Raw genomic sequence first — 11,805 nt, forward strand, 5'->3', positions numbered from 1 at the left:
TTAACTGTCATTGCATCACACAAAAAGGATACTTACTGAATAAATTGATGGACTTGGTATTGTTCAAACTATCAACACCTGAAATTAGAAATAAAAACTTAAGTCAGAATTGCATTAAAATTTATTGACAAAGTCCTTCTTACAACTAAGGTAAGTCTACTCAGAACAATACACTTCCCCCACTTTTTTTTAAAATCTAACACAGATTTATATGTCTATGTTACATTCAAAATTCACATACATACATGCAGAAACATTGTGTATATGCATAAGTGTGTGCACAAGAAATACACACATGTGGTAGCTGTTAACTTCGACAAAAGATGCAGCTGTACAGGAAACTACAAAACCACAACTGTTCTCATCTCTATTATTCCTTCCATGCCCTCATGAGTGAGGAAGCTAGAGAAGAAGTGATTTTTTTTCTTCTTTCATTGCAATCACATGTGATACTCAGATGGTTGCAACAAAAGGGCCACTGCTTGTGTGTGGTACCAAGAAGCCTGAGACTTATGTTTTGGGGGTCGGGTGTGCATGCCTGCAATTCATATTTTGCAGCATGTGTTCCACTCTTAGGAATGTTTGAAGCCAAAAAACCTTTTGTGACAGTATTTTTGTTAAACTATACTTACATCTGTTGTCTTTGAAAATAATGAAGAATTCACTAAAGCAATTTTGTCATAATTAAACTGGTATTTGTAACTCAATTAAAAACCAATAAAATTTTATGTAAATTTAGGATCGCTTTAGAACAGGAAGTCCGCATCAGAGAATAAAGGGTTGTCTCAGGAAGATTGGTATCAAAAGGGTAAAAAATAACTGAAGTAAAAACAGGCAAGATAGTTACAAACTACAAACATTTCATGTTTCAAAAGATTCTGTCCTTCTCTTATACTCTTTACTCTTTTACTTGTTTCAGTCATTTGACTGTGGCCATGCTGGAGCACTGCCTTTTAGTCAAGCAAACCGACCCCAGGACTTATTCTTTGTAAGCCTCGTACTTATTCTATCAGTCTCTTTTGCCGAACCGCTAAGTTGCGGGGACGTAAACACACCATCATCAGTTGTCAAGCGATGTTGGGCGGACAAACGCACACATACAAACATAAACACACACACATATATGACGGGCTTCTTTCAGTTTCCGTCTACCAAATCCACTCACAAGGCATTGGTCGGTCTGTAACTATAGCAGAAGACACTTGCCCAAGGTGCGACACAGTGGGACTGAACCCGGAACCATGTGGTTGATAAGCAAGCTAATTACCACACAGCCACTCCTGTGCCTATACACACACACACACACACACACACACACACACATATATATATATGCCCGGTAAAGGATACTTCTGAAAAATTGAAGAAATCATTATTACTAATGTCTTTCAATATACAAGACCAGCAGAAGAATTTAATGCAAAAGTCTATTTGAGTGAAGTGAACTTAATGCCAAATATACTTGTGGCAGCAAATATATGCCACTTTAATTAAGTTGAAGTGTAGAGACATTAAAAGATATTATGTTCTATATTTAAGTCTATAGTGAGTCTGTGGTTAAAAACACTAGGAGACATATTGTGTCTCGGTTCATAGTTTTGTAGGAGAGTGAAGGGGGGGAGATGGGGAGAACAGGCGAGAAAGAAAGATGGAGTGAGGAATAGAGATGAAGGGAATGAGGAATAAAGATGGAAGAGAGAGAGAGAGAGAGTGAAACAGAGGGAAAACAAGAGAGAGGAGAGAGAGGAAACAGTTTGAGAGACAGGGAGCAAGTCTGAGAAAAAAATATGTGAGCAAGTTGCAACAGAGAGAGAGAGAGAGAGAGAGAGAGAGAGAAAGAAAGGAGCAAGACAGATTGAGAAAGAGAAAATGTGAGAGCAAGAGAGAGTGAGAGAGAAAGAAAGAGAAAAGTGTGTGTGTGAAGAAAAAAAGTGTGTGTGTGAGCAAGTGCAAGAGAGAGCAAAGAAGATGATGCAAAAGCAGGCAGTATTGTTGCATCTCATCTTTATATTTTTTAGTTTGTTTATATAATTCCCCTAACAGGTCGATCAGTTTGCAGAAAGTACAGCCAAATGACTTGTTTCAGTTGATACGTTAGAATATCAGTACCGTGTTACCATCCTATGACCTACGAATTCAGTTTGATCTCCCCGCAGCTACTAAAGTTATAACCATCTCTAACTGCAGAAGCCATGCAATATAAAAGCTAATCAGAATTTAATAGTCAGCTTAAGAAGACTTTGCAAAGCCACTTGCAAAGAAACATCAAGATTTCAGATAAAATAAATTATTGCTGAAAGCAAAATGTTCTTCAGAATAATTATTTTAAAAGCAAAAGCTCAACTGGTTTGTTTACTTTAATATTTATGATATTTAAATAATTATGGGAGTATAACTGATTTCATATCATCTACGACACACAGCCAGTGTGTTTGACCTGGCAATGACATGAGTAATGCTGCATCTTTCCAGGTGCACATTGCCAAGTTGGAAATGGAATGCAGGCATCTGGTTGGATGGAGTCTTAGAACTTTCAGAGCAAGGGGCCAGGAAACCAAGATGGGTTTCTGGAGGATATCCGTCCTCAGCTGTGTTGATTACTGGTCCAAACTAGGATCACCATGCAGTGTAAAATTAATGGCAGAAGTTGAAATAATCCAACAAAACTCCATAAAGACTGAAATGGTTAAAAGTTCACTCATTTCTGGACATGTTGGACAGAGCTATATGCATTTTGTTTTTCAAAAGGATCACAGGGTTAGCTGCTGTTATTTAACTCTAGGTCAGCCTTGATCAAGTAAGCCTATGAACAAAGACACTCCATCCATGACCGTCTCTATCTAGCACTACATTATTCATTATGTTTTTCTTTTAATAAGATGGTATGGAGCGATTTTAAATGAGATTTGAAGGTGGATGTCTTGGATTGCTTGTCAAGCAGTCAAATCTCACGTCACATCATAGACAATGTGTAGACTCTCAGTCTTCTTAGATATTGTAGCTGATTAGCCCCATGTTAGGCATATCAGAGATGGTTTAGACAAAAAGGTGATTCATTGATAACAATCTGAGTTTTCAAGATATATCATTGTTCAATGTGTTTGATGTATCCTCTATTTAAGGTGATAGGATATGATTCGAGGGAAAGTTGTCTGCTATTGCTAGCGAGGAAAAATAAAGTAAGAGACATGGATGGACTTTTCAAAGCCTGCAGTTTTAATAGAGAAACCAACATGCAAGTTGTTGAGCAGAGAGAGAGAGGGGGGGGATGAGAGAGTAGAGAATATGGGATGAAAATAGAAATGGATGTAGGTTTAATACATTACCAACAATCAGGGAGAGAGAGAGAAAGAGCACAATTTAGTAGACTACTAATTTGAATAAGCCATAAGCTTTATCCTGGATGCGTGTGGCATGCAGTCTTTCCTTGCCTTCTGTGCATGTTCTGTGTGTATGCATGTTTGTCTTGTCAGTATATCTGTGCTTGCTATCTGCGTGCTGTGTGTGTGTGTGTGTGCCTTGTCAGCATGCATGCTCATCTGCATGCATGAATGCTTGTCAGTGTGCATGTATGTCTCATCTGTGTTTACATGTCTTGTATATCTCTCGTCCATGGAGGCACACGCCATAACTTCAGACATGTGCACATGTTTATGTAATTGCATGTGAGCAATACATGCATTGTTAATGCAGGCATGTTTTGTGTGCGTGTGTGTGGGAACATATGTCATCAGTGTGTGGGTGTGAGCATGTTGTCTCCATGTGTATGCTCATATAGTCTGCACATGTGCATGTGAATATCAAGGCTGCAGGAGAGTGCATGTCATATCTGTGTATGAGCGAGGGTGTCCATGTGCATTCTGTGCAGGTTTGTGTGCATACATAAAAGTCAGATTTCAGATTTCAACTTTGTGACTGGTCATACCAGAAGTCATAGATTTTGGTGCTGAAGATTTAAAGAAACAATGTTGACCGACATGTAAACCTAACAATTGCTAGACAAATATATACTGGGGCACTGCCTTGGAGAATTTTAGCCAAATGAATCAACCCTAGCATCTTTTCTTTTTAACCCTTTTGTTACCGGATTTATTTTGAGATGCTCTGTGTTTCTTTCAATCAATTTTAAATATAACAAAGAATTTAGCAAAATAACTTTGTTATCATTAAACTAGTGTTAGGAACATAAATTGTGACTAAGGTTTGGTGGAAGATTTTAATTCAGAACTTATGAAAACAAGACATTTGTACTACAGAGCCAGAGCCAGTTTCAGCCAGGCTGGTATCAAAAAGGATTAAATTAATCATTTGTTAAGCTTAGCGCTTATTCTATCAGTTTCTTTTGCCAAACCACTAAGTTACGAGCACATAACCAAATCAATAATCAGTTGTCAAGCAGTAGTTAAGGGGACACACACACACAATATAGACAGGCTTCTTGCAAATCCACTCACAAGGCTTTGGGCAGCTTGGGGTTATAAGAAGACACTTGCCCAAGGTGTCAAGCAGTGGGACAGAACCCCAAATGATGTGGTTGGAAAGCAAACTTCTTACCACACAGTCACATCTGCACCTAAATACAAGGAACATGGTGTTGGCTGAGTATACCTCCTGAGTTTAGAGAGATCATTTTAGGTATTTTAGGGGCACAACATTTCACAAAGATTGTCTAGTCAGTTTTGGATTGAAAACTTATGCTGAAACTACCAAGGAATCTAATGGTAGAAGTGGTGGACCAAAGAAGACATCTGAAGAAGTGGAGAAGGTTGAGATTAAGAGATCAGCTGAGCCGAAGAAGACCCATTTAACTCCTACAAGCATGGAAGGGCAGGCATGAAATTGGTGATAATAGCGGTGGTAGTTGTGGCAGTGGTGGTGTGACAATGATGATGGTGGTGGTGATGGTGACAACATAGTCTCAAACATTAACACCTGCATAAACAGTCACAAAGCTAGACATTTATGAAACATAGAGGTTCATAAGCTCAGGGTGGATACTCCAAGAAAGAACTGATGGTGATGAGTCACCCGACTCAAACCAGCACAGAAAACAGACATAAAAACTACGATACCAATGCTGACGACTGTATATATGCACCCACACACATGCACACACAAATGCATGCTTGCACCCACACATACAAACACACACATGTACTACCCACAAACACACACACAGATGCTTGCACACACAAACATACACATTCTTGCACACACACACACACAAACATACACATTCTTGCACACACACACACAAACATACACACACACAAACGTGCACACACAAATATGCACACACATACACACAAACATGCATGTACCAACACACAAACATGCTTGTATCCCCGCACACATGCACCCACACACACCCACAACTACAAACACACATGCACAACCACAACTACAAATACACACATGCACCTATATACACACACACACACACACCCAGTGTATGTACTAAAACTAAAAATCCACTCCAGTGGTTTACGTGCAAGCAGATTAAATTACAATTAAAAACAAAAACAAAAAAATCAATCAAATTCAGAAACTAAAGCCAAAATGCTTCATTTGTAGAACATTAACTCTTACAGCAAACCAATAATAACAACTCGGCAGGAAGGAATGTCTTTTAGCAAAGTGCTTAGATCGTCCGGACACAGAATGAGTTGTAAAATCCCAGCAACAAGAAGCATAAATAAATTGGCCACCAAATATTTATTACTAAAGCTATAAAGCAACAGAAACTAACATTTCAACCAAATATCAACAATTTATTTTTGAAAGCAATTAAATTGTAAACTGCAAACAGGAAATTCTGACAAGCAATGTGTCCTGATATGTAAATGGCCAGTATATATGAAGTTATAATAACTTGTGTCATGTTTGGAAATCATTATAAAGAATTAGTGACTAACGAAGAACTAAAGAGAGAAAATAATATTTAAGGAATGCATGTCAATAAAGATCATCAATTTTATGGTGAAACAAGAAAATAAACAAATAAATCAAATGAAGTATAAAACTAAAAGGGAAATAGTTCTTTGTTTTTTTTTTTTTAGAAAAAACTAATCCACTTCATTTGTCATAATTAAATCTTGTACTTAATAAATATAGTAAATAAAATATGCAAAAACTGGTGTTTGCTCATCAATCAAAGTGAACTGATGCTTTGGGATAAAAGAGATTTCTTTAAAAAGACTGAAGACAAAATGTTTCTTTGTGAAATTATAGAATTCATATATTGACAATGGAATGGGTGGGAGGCAGAGAAAGAAGACCAAGGAAGAACACAAGAGAAGTGTTGAGGCTAGATCTCAGGGAATTTGGGTTTCAGAGATCATCATCATCATCATCATCACCATCGTCGCTGGCATAGGTTGGATGGTTTGATTGAGAACTGGCAAGTCAGGAGGCTGCACCAGGCTCTAATCTGATTTGCAAGATTTCTACAGCTGGATGCCCTTCCTGATGCCAACCACTCCGAGAGTGTAGTGAGTGCTTTTACATGCCACCAGCATGTGAGCCACTCAGGTGGCACTGGTATTGGACACGCTTGAATAGTGCTTTTTATGTGCCATTGGCACAGGTGCCAGTCAGGCAATACTAGCATCAGCCACACTCGAATGGTGCTTTTTACATGCCACCAGCACAGGTGCCAGTTAGGTAGCACAGGTGCCAGTTAGGTGGCACAGGCACCGGCTACAACTACGATTTCACTTGGTTCAACAGGTCTTCACAAGCACAGCATATCTCCAAAGGTCTCTGTGAGGCCCAACGTTTAAAGGTCATGCTTCACTACCTCATCCCATGTCTTTCTGGGTTTACCTCTTCCACAGCTTCCCTCCACTGTTAAGGTGTGACACTTCTTCACATAGCTGTCCTCATCCAGACACATCACATGACCATACCAGTGCAGTCATCTCTCTTGCACACCACATCTGATGCTTCTTATGTCTAACTTTTTTCTCAAGGCGCGAACACTCTGTTGTGTATGCACACTGAACTTACACATTCAGTGGCGCATACAAGCTTTGTCTCTTTCAAACCTACGCATGTCTTCAGCAGTCACAGCCATGTTTCACTGCTGTATACCTTTTACTCTGAGCGAGAAGCCCCTTGCTACCAGCAGAGGTAGGAGCTTTCTGAACTTTGCCCAGGCTATTCTTATTCTAGTAGCTACACTCTCAGAGCATCCATCCCTGCTACTGACTTGGTCACTTAGATAACAGAAGCCATCATTTACTTCTAGTTTTCCCCCCTAGCATATGATGGAATCTGTTTTCTGTACATTTTCAGTGTTTATTGTACCTGTGTATCTTCCACACACAAAAACTATCTTCCCAGTTAACCTTCCTTTGATATTGCTGCACCTTTTATGTGTCCACAGCTTGCATCGGATAAATTTTATCAAGTTTCTACCTACACCTTTTCTACAGATCGAGCAGGACCATCTAGCTGAAGGGATTTGTGATTTGCCCACCTTCTTACTAAGACTGGTTTTTGCTAGGTTAACTCTAAGGCCCTTCAATTCTAGACCTTACTTTCACACCTGAAACTTCATCTCTAGTTCTGGTAGTGACTCAGCTTTTAGAGGAAGGTCATCAGTATAGAGGAGCACCCAAGGGTATCCTGTCTTGAATCCTTGTTATTGCCTGGAGGACTATAATGAATAGGAGGGGGCTGAGGACTGATCCTTGGTGAACCCCTACGTCTACCCAGAACTCTTTGCTATACTCGTTGCCAACCCTCACCTTACTGACAGCATCCCTGTACATGGCTTGTACAGCTCTCATCAACTACTCACCTTTCCCTAGTTTCCACATTGACCACCAGATCGGAGGACCCTGTCGAAGGGTTTTTCCATGTCAACAAAAGCCAAGTACAGAGGTTTATCTGGGATGAGAGATGAAATGACTTAGCATCAAGGGCGTGGCAATTCACTAGATCTGTTCAATAGATGGAATGATGACAATGCTACTGATGATGACGACAATTTATATCATCATCATCAACATGATACAAATGTTGACATTTGGAAAGGTTGCTATATTGTTAGTGTCTATTTTTGCTTGACACTGGTTTATAGGCAAATTTTTGGCCCATGAGTATATCTGTCACCAATATATATGTATATATACAGGGTGTCGCAAAAATCACTGATGTGTTTCAATTTTTAATAACTTCCTTAACTTCACAAATAAATGCATGAAATTTTGATACAATAGAAAGGACATAATGGAAATTAATAGGCACAAGTCAAACTTTGCAACACCACTACATCACAAATGAAAAATGACATTGCTTAAATGGCAGCCATTTTCAGCTTCTCACGCCCGTGCCCTTTCCAAAACTTGCACCATAACACCCTCAAGAGTTTCAGACCCCACTTCTCTGATTTCTCTATTGATTTTCTCCTTTGGTTGCACCAGGGTCTCCGGTTTGTTGACGTAAACTCTCTCTTTCAGCTCCCCGCCACTTGCTCCTTTCAGTTTCAGTCAAACAATTCCACTTGCAAGACTTGAAGCCATAAACAACAATTGCCCAATGTGTCACTCAGTGAGACTGAACCCGGAACCAGGTGGCTGGGAAGCAAACTGCTTCCTACCACACAGTCCACACCTGTGCCTATACACACACACACACACATATTATTATATTGTGCTTGAGAAGACCTGTCAAGCCAAGTGAAATCGTAGTTGTGACTGATGGCGGTATCACATAACTGGCACGTAAAAAGCACCTTTCAAGCGCTGGGCCTCATGGAGGCAAGTGTTGGGCTTAATGGAAGCAACGACTGAGACCTTTGGCATTATGTCATGCTTGAGAAGACCCATCAAGCCAAGTAAAATCATAGTTGTGACAAATACCGGTGTCATGCAAATATGGCACCTGTGCCAGTGGCATGTAAAAGCACCCACTACACTTTTGGAGTGGTTGGTGTTAGGAAGGGCATCCAGCCATAGAAACCATGCCAAGTCAGACTGGAGTCTGGGGCAGCCTTCCAGCTTGCCAGTTCTGGTCAAACCGTCCAACCCATGCCAGCATGGACAACAGACGCTAAATCATGATGATGATATATATATAGGAAACCATTTTATTTATAACTGAGCAGCCACATCAGTGACTGAAGGACCTAGAGTTTCATACCAGAGCACTTACCAAACTGAAAGAGTCACTTATGTAGTTTCTCAGCTATAAATAATACAAATACTTCAGTTAATGTCAGAAGTTCTAGTTCCCGTGTTTATATAACCTATCGTACATGTATAATATGTGTGCACGAGAGTGTGTGCGTGTTTGTATGTAATGTAATTTTACGATAGTAAATTGTTTTAGATTATTTTGCTGTTTTTTGTGTAAAAGTTATTTATGCAATGTAACATTTCAGTCCTTTATCAAATGAAAGAAACATTATTTTCTCTTAGATCAGTGAAGAAACTAATAATTTCTCAAGTGTCTGAGTTAATAAAAACAATAAGATATAATGAACACTACAAAGACCACTGGAGCGAAGAGATGTAATCAACGGCCAACATTTTGAAATGTCAACAAAATTTTAAAATCTATACTCCTACATAAATAACTATATTTAGCAATTTGCAGAATATCAAATTTAATTGGCCCAAGAGAAAGATTGAATTTATTTGAATGTATAGTTTAGCAGCAAAGTATTGGTAAAACTAAACCAAATAGCTCTTTGATAATCTGCTTAGTCTGTTACTAAAACTGATTTAGCAGCACAACGTTCTACGTTAAACAAATGCAGCATACAATTCTATTTAATGGCAATGCTTCAAATTTAAAACTCAAAGCATTGATTTGTAGGCGAATCTCTTCAGAGACTCTTTAAAGACAATTAAGATTGCTTTATTTTCAAAGAAAAATTATGATATAAATCCTATTTCTGTGATTGGTTTTGTTTTTTGGTTTGGTTTTTGTGGCAACAAAATCTAGGATTTCATTAAATAGCAGGCATGTCCACCAATAGACTATAAATGGAGTTCTTTGAAATTAAGCAACCAAAATTAGTGTGTGTGTATGTGAGATTAAGAGAGGAAGAGAGAGAGAGGGGGAGGAAGAGAGAGAGAAGAAGAGGAAAAAGAGAGAAGAGGAAAAGAGAGAGAGGAAGAGAAAGAGAGGGAGAGAAAGAGAGGGAGAGAAAGAGAGGTATAGAAAGAGAGAGAGAGGAAGAGAAGGAGAGGAAGAGGAAAAGAGAGGGGAGGAAGAGGAAAAGAGAGGGTGAGGAAGAGGGGAAGAGGAGAGGGTGAGGAAGAGGGGAAGAGGAGAGGGAGGGAGAGGAAGAGGGCGAGGAAGAGAGAGAGGGAGGGAGAGGAAGAGGGCGAGGAAGAGAGAGAGGGAGTGAGAGAGCAAGTGTGTTAATATAAATGGTAGCAATCTAATATTTCAATAAATCTGAAAGTAGTCGAAGATATTAAAATTTAATCTAATTAATAACAAAGGAAAGATTTAATTTCTAACATCGTAACACACAACAATCGTTCAATTTTAATGGAGCTAAGAGAGAAAATTGGAAAATTTAGAAAGAAAAAAATAAAAAAAAACAAACAATTTCCATCTGTATCTAGAAAACAAGAGTTCTGTAGAATAGCAGAATGTTTTGTGATATTTAACAGAAGAATATTTACAAAAAGAAAGGATAAATTATGAAAAAAAAAAATTTTTTTTAAATATGTTAGAAATCAACAAAGTATTTTAAACATTATGTAACACTAGGATAGAAAGTATTGCAATAATAATAATAATAATAATAATAATAATAACTCTTTGCCTGTCCAAAGCAGTTTTATAAGTTTATCCTAAATGTCCATGCTTGTCCTCAGACATTTATTTCTTGTTTCATATGTTCTGAGTCGTATAAATCCCAAGTTAGTCTGACGGTTGGAAAAAATTGGGAATACGTATCACATATGATGCAGGAATGTTGTGGAAATATGTGTTGAGTATCACGTGATACAGAGGACAGGCAAAGAGTTAAGGAAACACTGAAAACTATCCACATGTGTTGGCACTCGGTCACTTACGACCTCGAGGGTTCCAGTTGATCCGATTAACTGAACAGCCTGTTCGTGAAATTAACATGCAAGTGGCTGAGCACTCCACAGACACATGTACCCTTAACGTAGTTCTTGGGGATATTCAGCGTGACACAGTGTGACAAGGCTGACCCTTTGAATTACAGGTACAACAGAAACAGGAAGTAAGAGTGAGTGAAAGTTGTGGTGAAAGAGTACAGCGGGGTTCGCCACCATCCCCTGCCGGAGCCTCGTGGAGCTTTAGGTGTTTTCGCTCAATAAACACACACAACACCCGGATTGGGAATTGAAACTGCGATCCTATGACCGCGAGTCCGCTGCCCTAACCACTGGGCCATTGCGCCTCCACATGTAATGAATTGTTATCAACAGATTATTGTCCTCTTCTGACCCATGAGAGGATCTAAAAGTTAGCAAAGTTAATCTTTTCACAATCAAGTTATATGTAAGTATTATAGGTGTCATAGGAGATTAACCAATTTGATGAGGAAAGTTTCAGCCTCTGCTATTCTATGTTTCTGGCAAAACCTCTAGAAGTAAAAAAAAAAAAAAAAAAAATACCAACTAGTTTTCACTCCAAGTCAGGAGAGCTCTATTTTGTCTATGGAAAATTTCCAAACATATGAACTTCCCTAGCAGACAATTAATACAAGGGAGATAATCATTTCTTCATAATATTTGGCAGGATTAAAAGTTTGAAATTGAAATTAACAAGATACATAGAATATACATTTCTTTTTTTTTTTTTTTT

The 11,805-nt window shown here is 38.6% G+C and overlaps 1 protein-coding gene across 4 annotated transcripts in view; it reads right to left on the reverse strand.

The window, feature by feature from the left end:
- The window catches only part of LOC106867178 (ras-related C3 botulinum toxin substrate 2), a 220,753-nt gene that overhangs the window by 78,837 nt on the left and 130,111 nt on the right, over positions 1-11,805 (reverse strand). For all 4 annotated transcript variants that reach the window (XM_014911976.2, XM_014911974.2, XM_014911975.2 and 1 more), the window contains one exon: positions 37-78. The gene's annotated coding sequence lies outside the window, so the exon portion shown is untranslated. The remainder of the gene's footprint in view (positions 1-36; positions 79-11,805) is intronic.

The sequence above is a fragment of the Octopus bimaculoides genome, chromosome 7 (assembly GCF_001194135.2).
Source record: "Octopus bimaculoides isolate UCB-OBI-ISO-001 chromosome 7, ASM119413v2, whole genome shotgun sequence".
Taxonomy (NCBI): domain Eukaryota; kingdom Metazoa; phylum Mollusca; class Cephalopoda; order Octopoda; family Octopodidae; genus Octopus; species Octopus bimaculoides.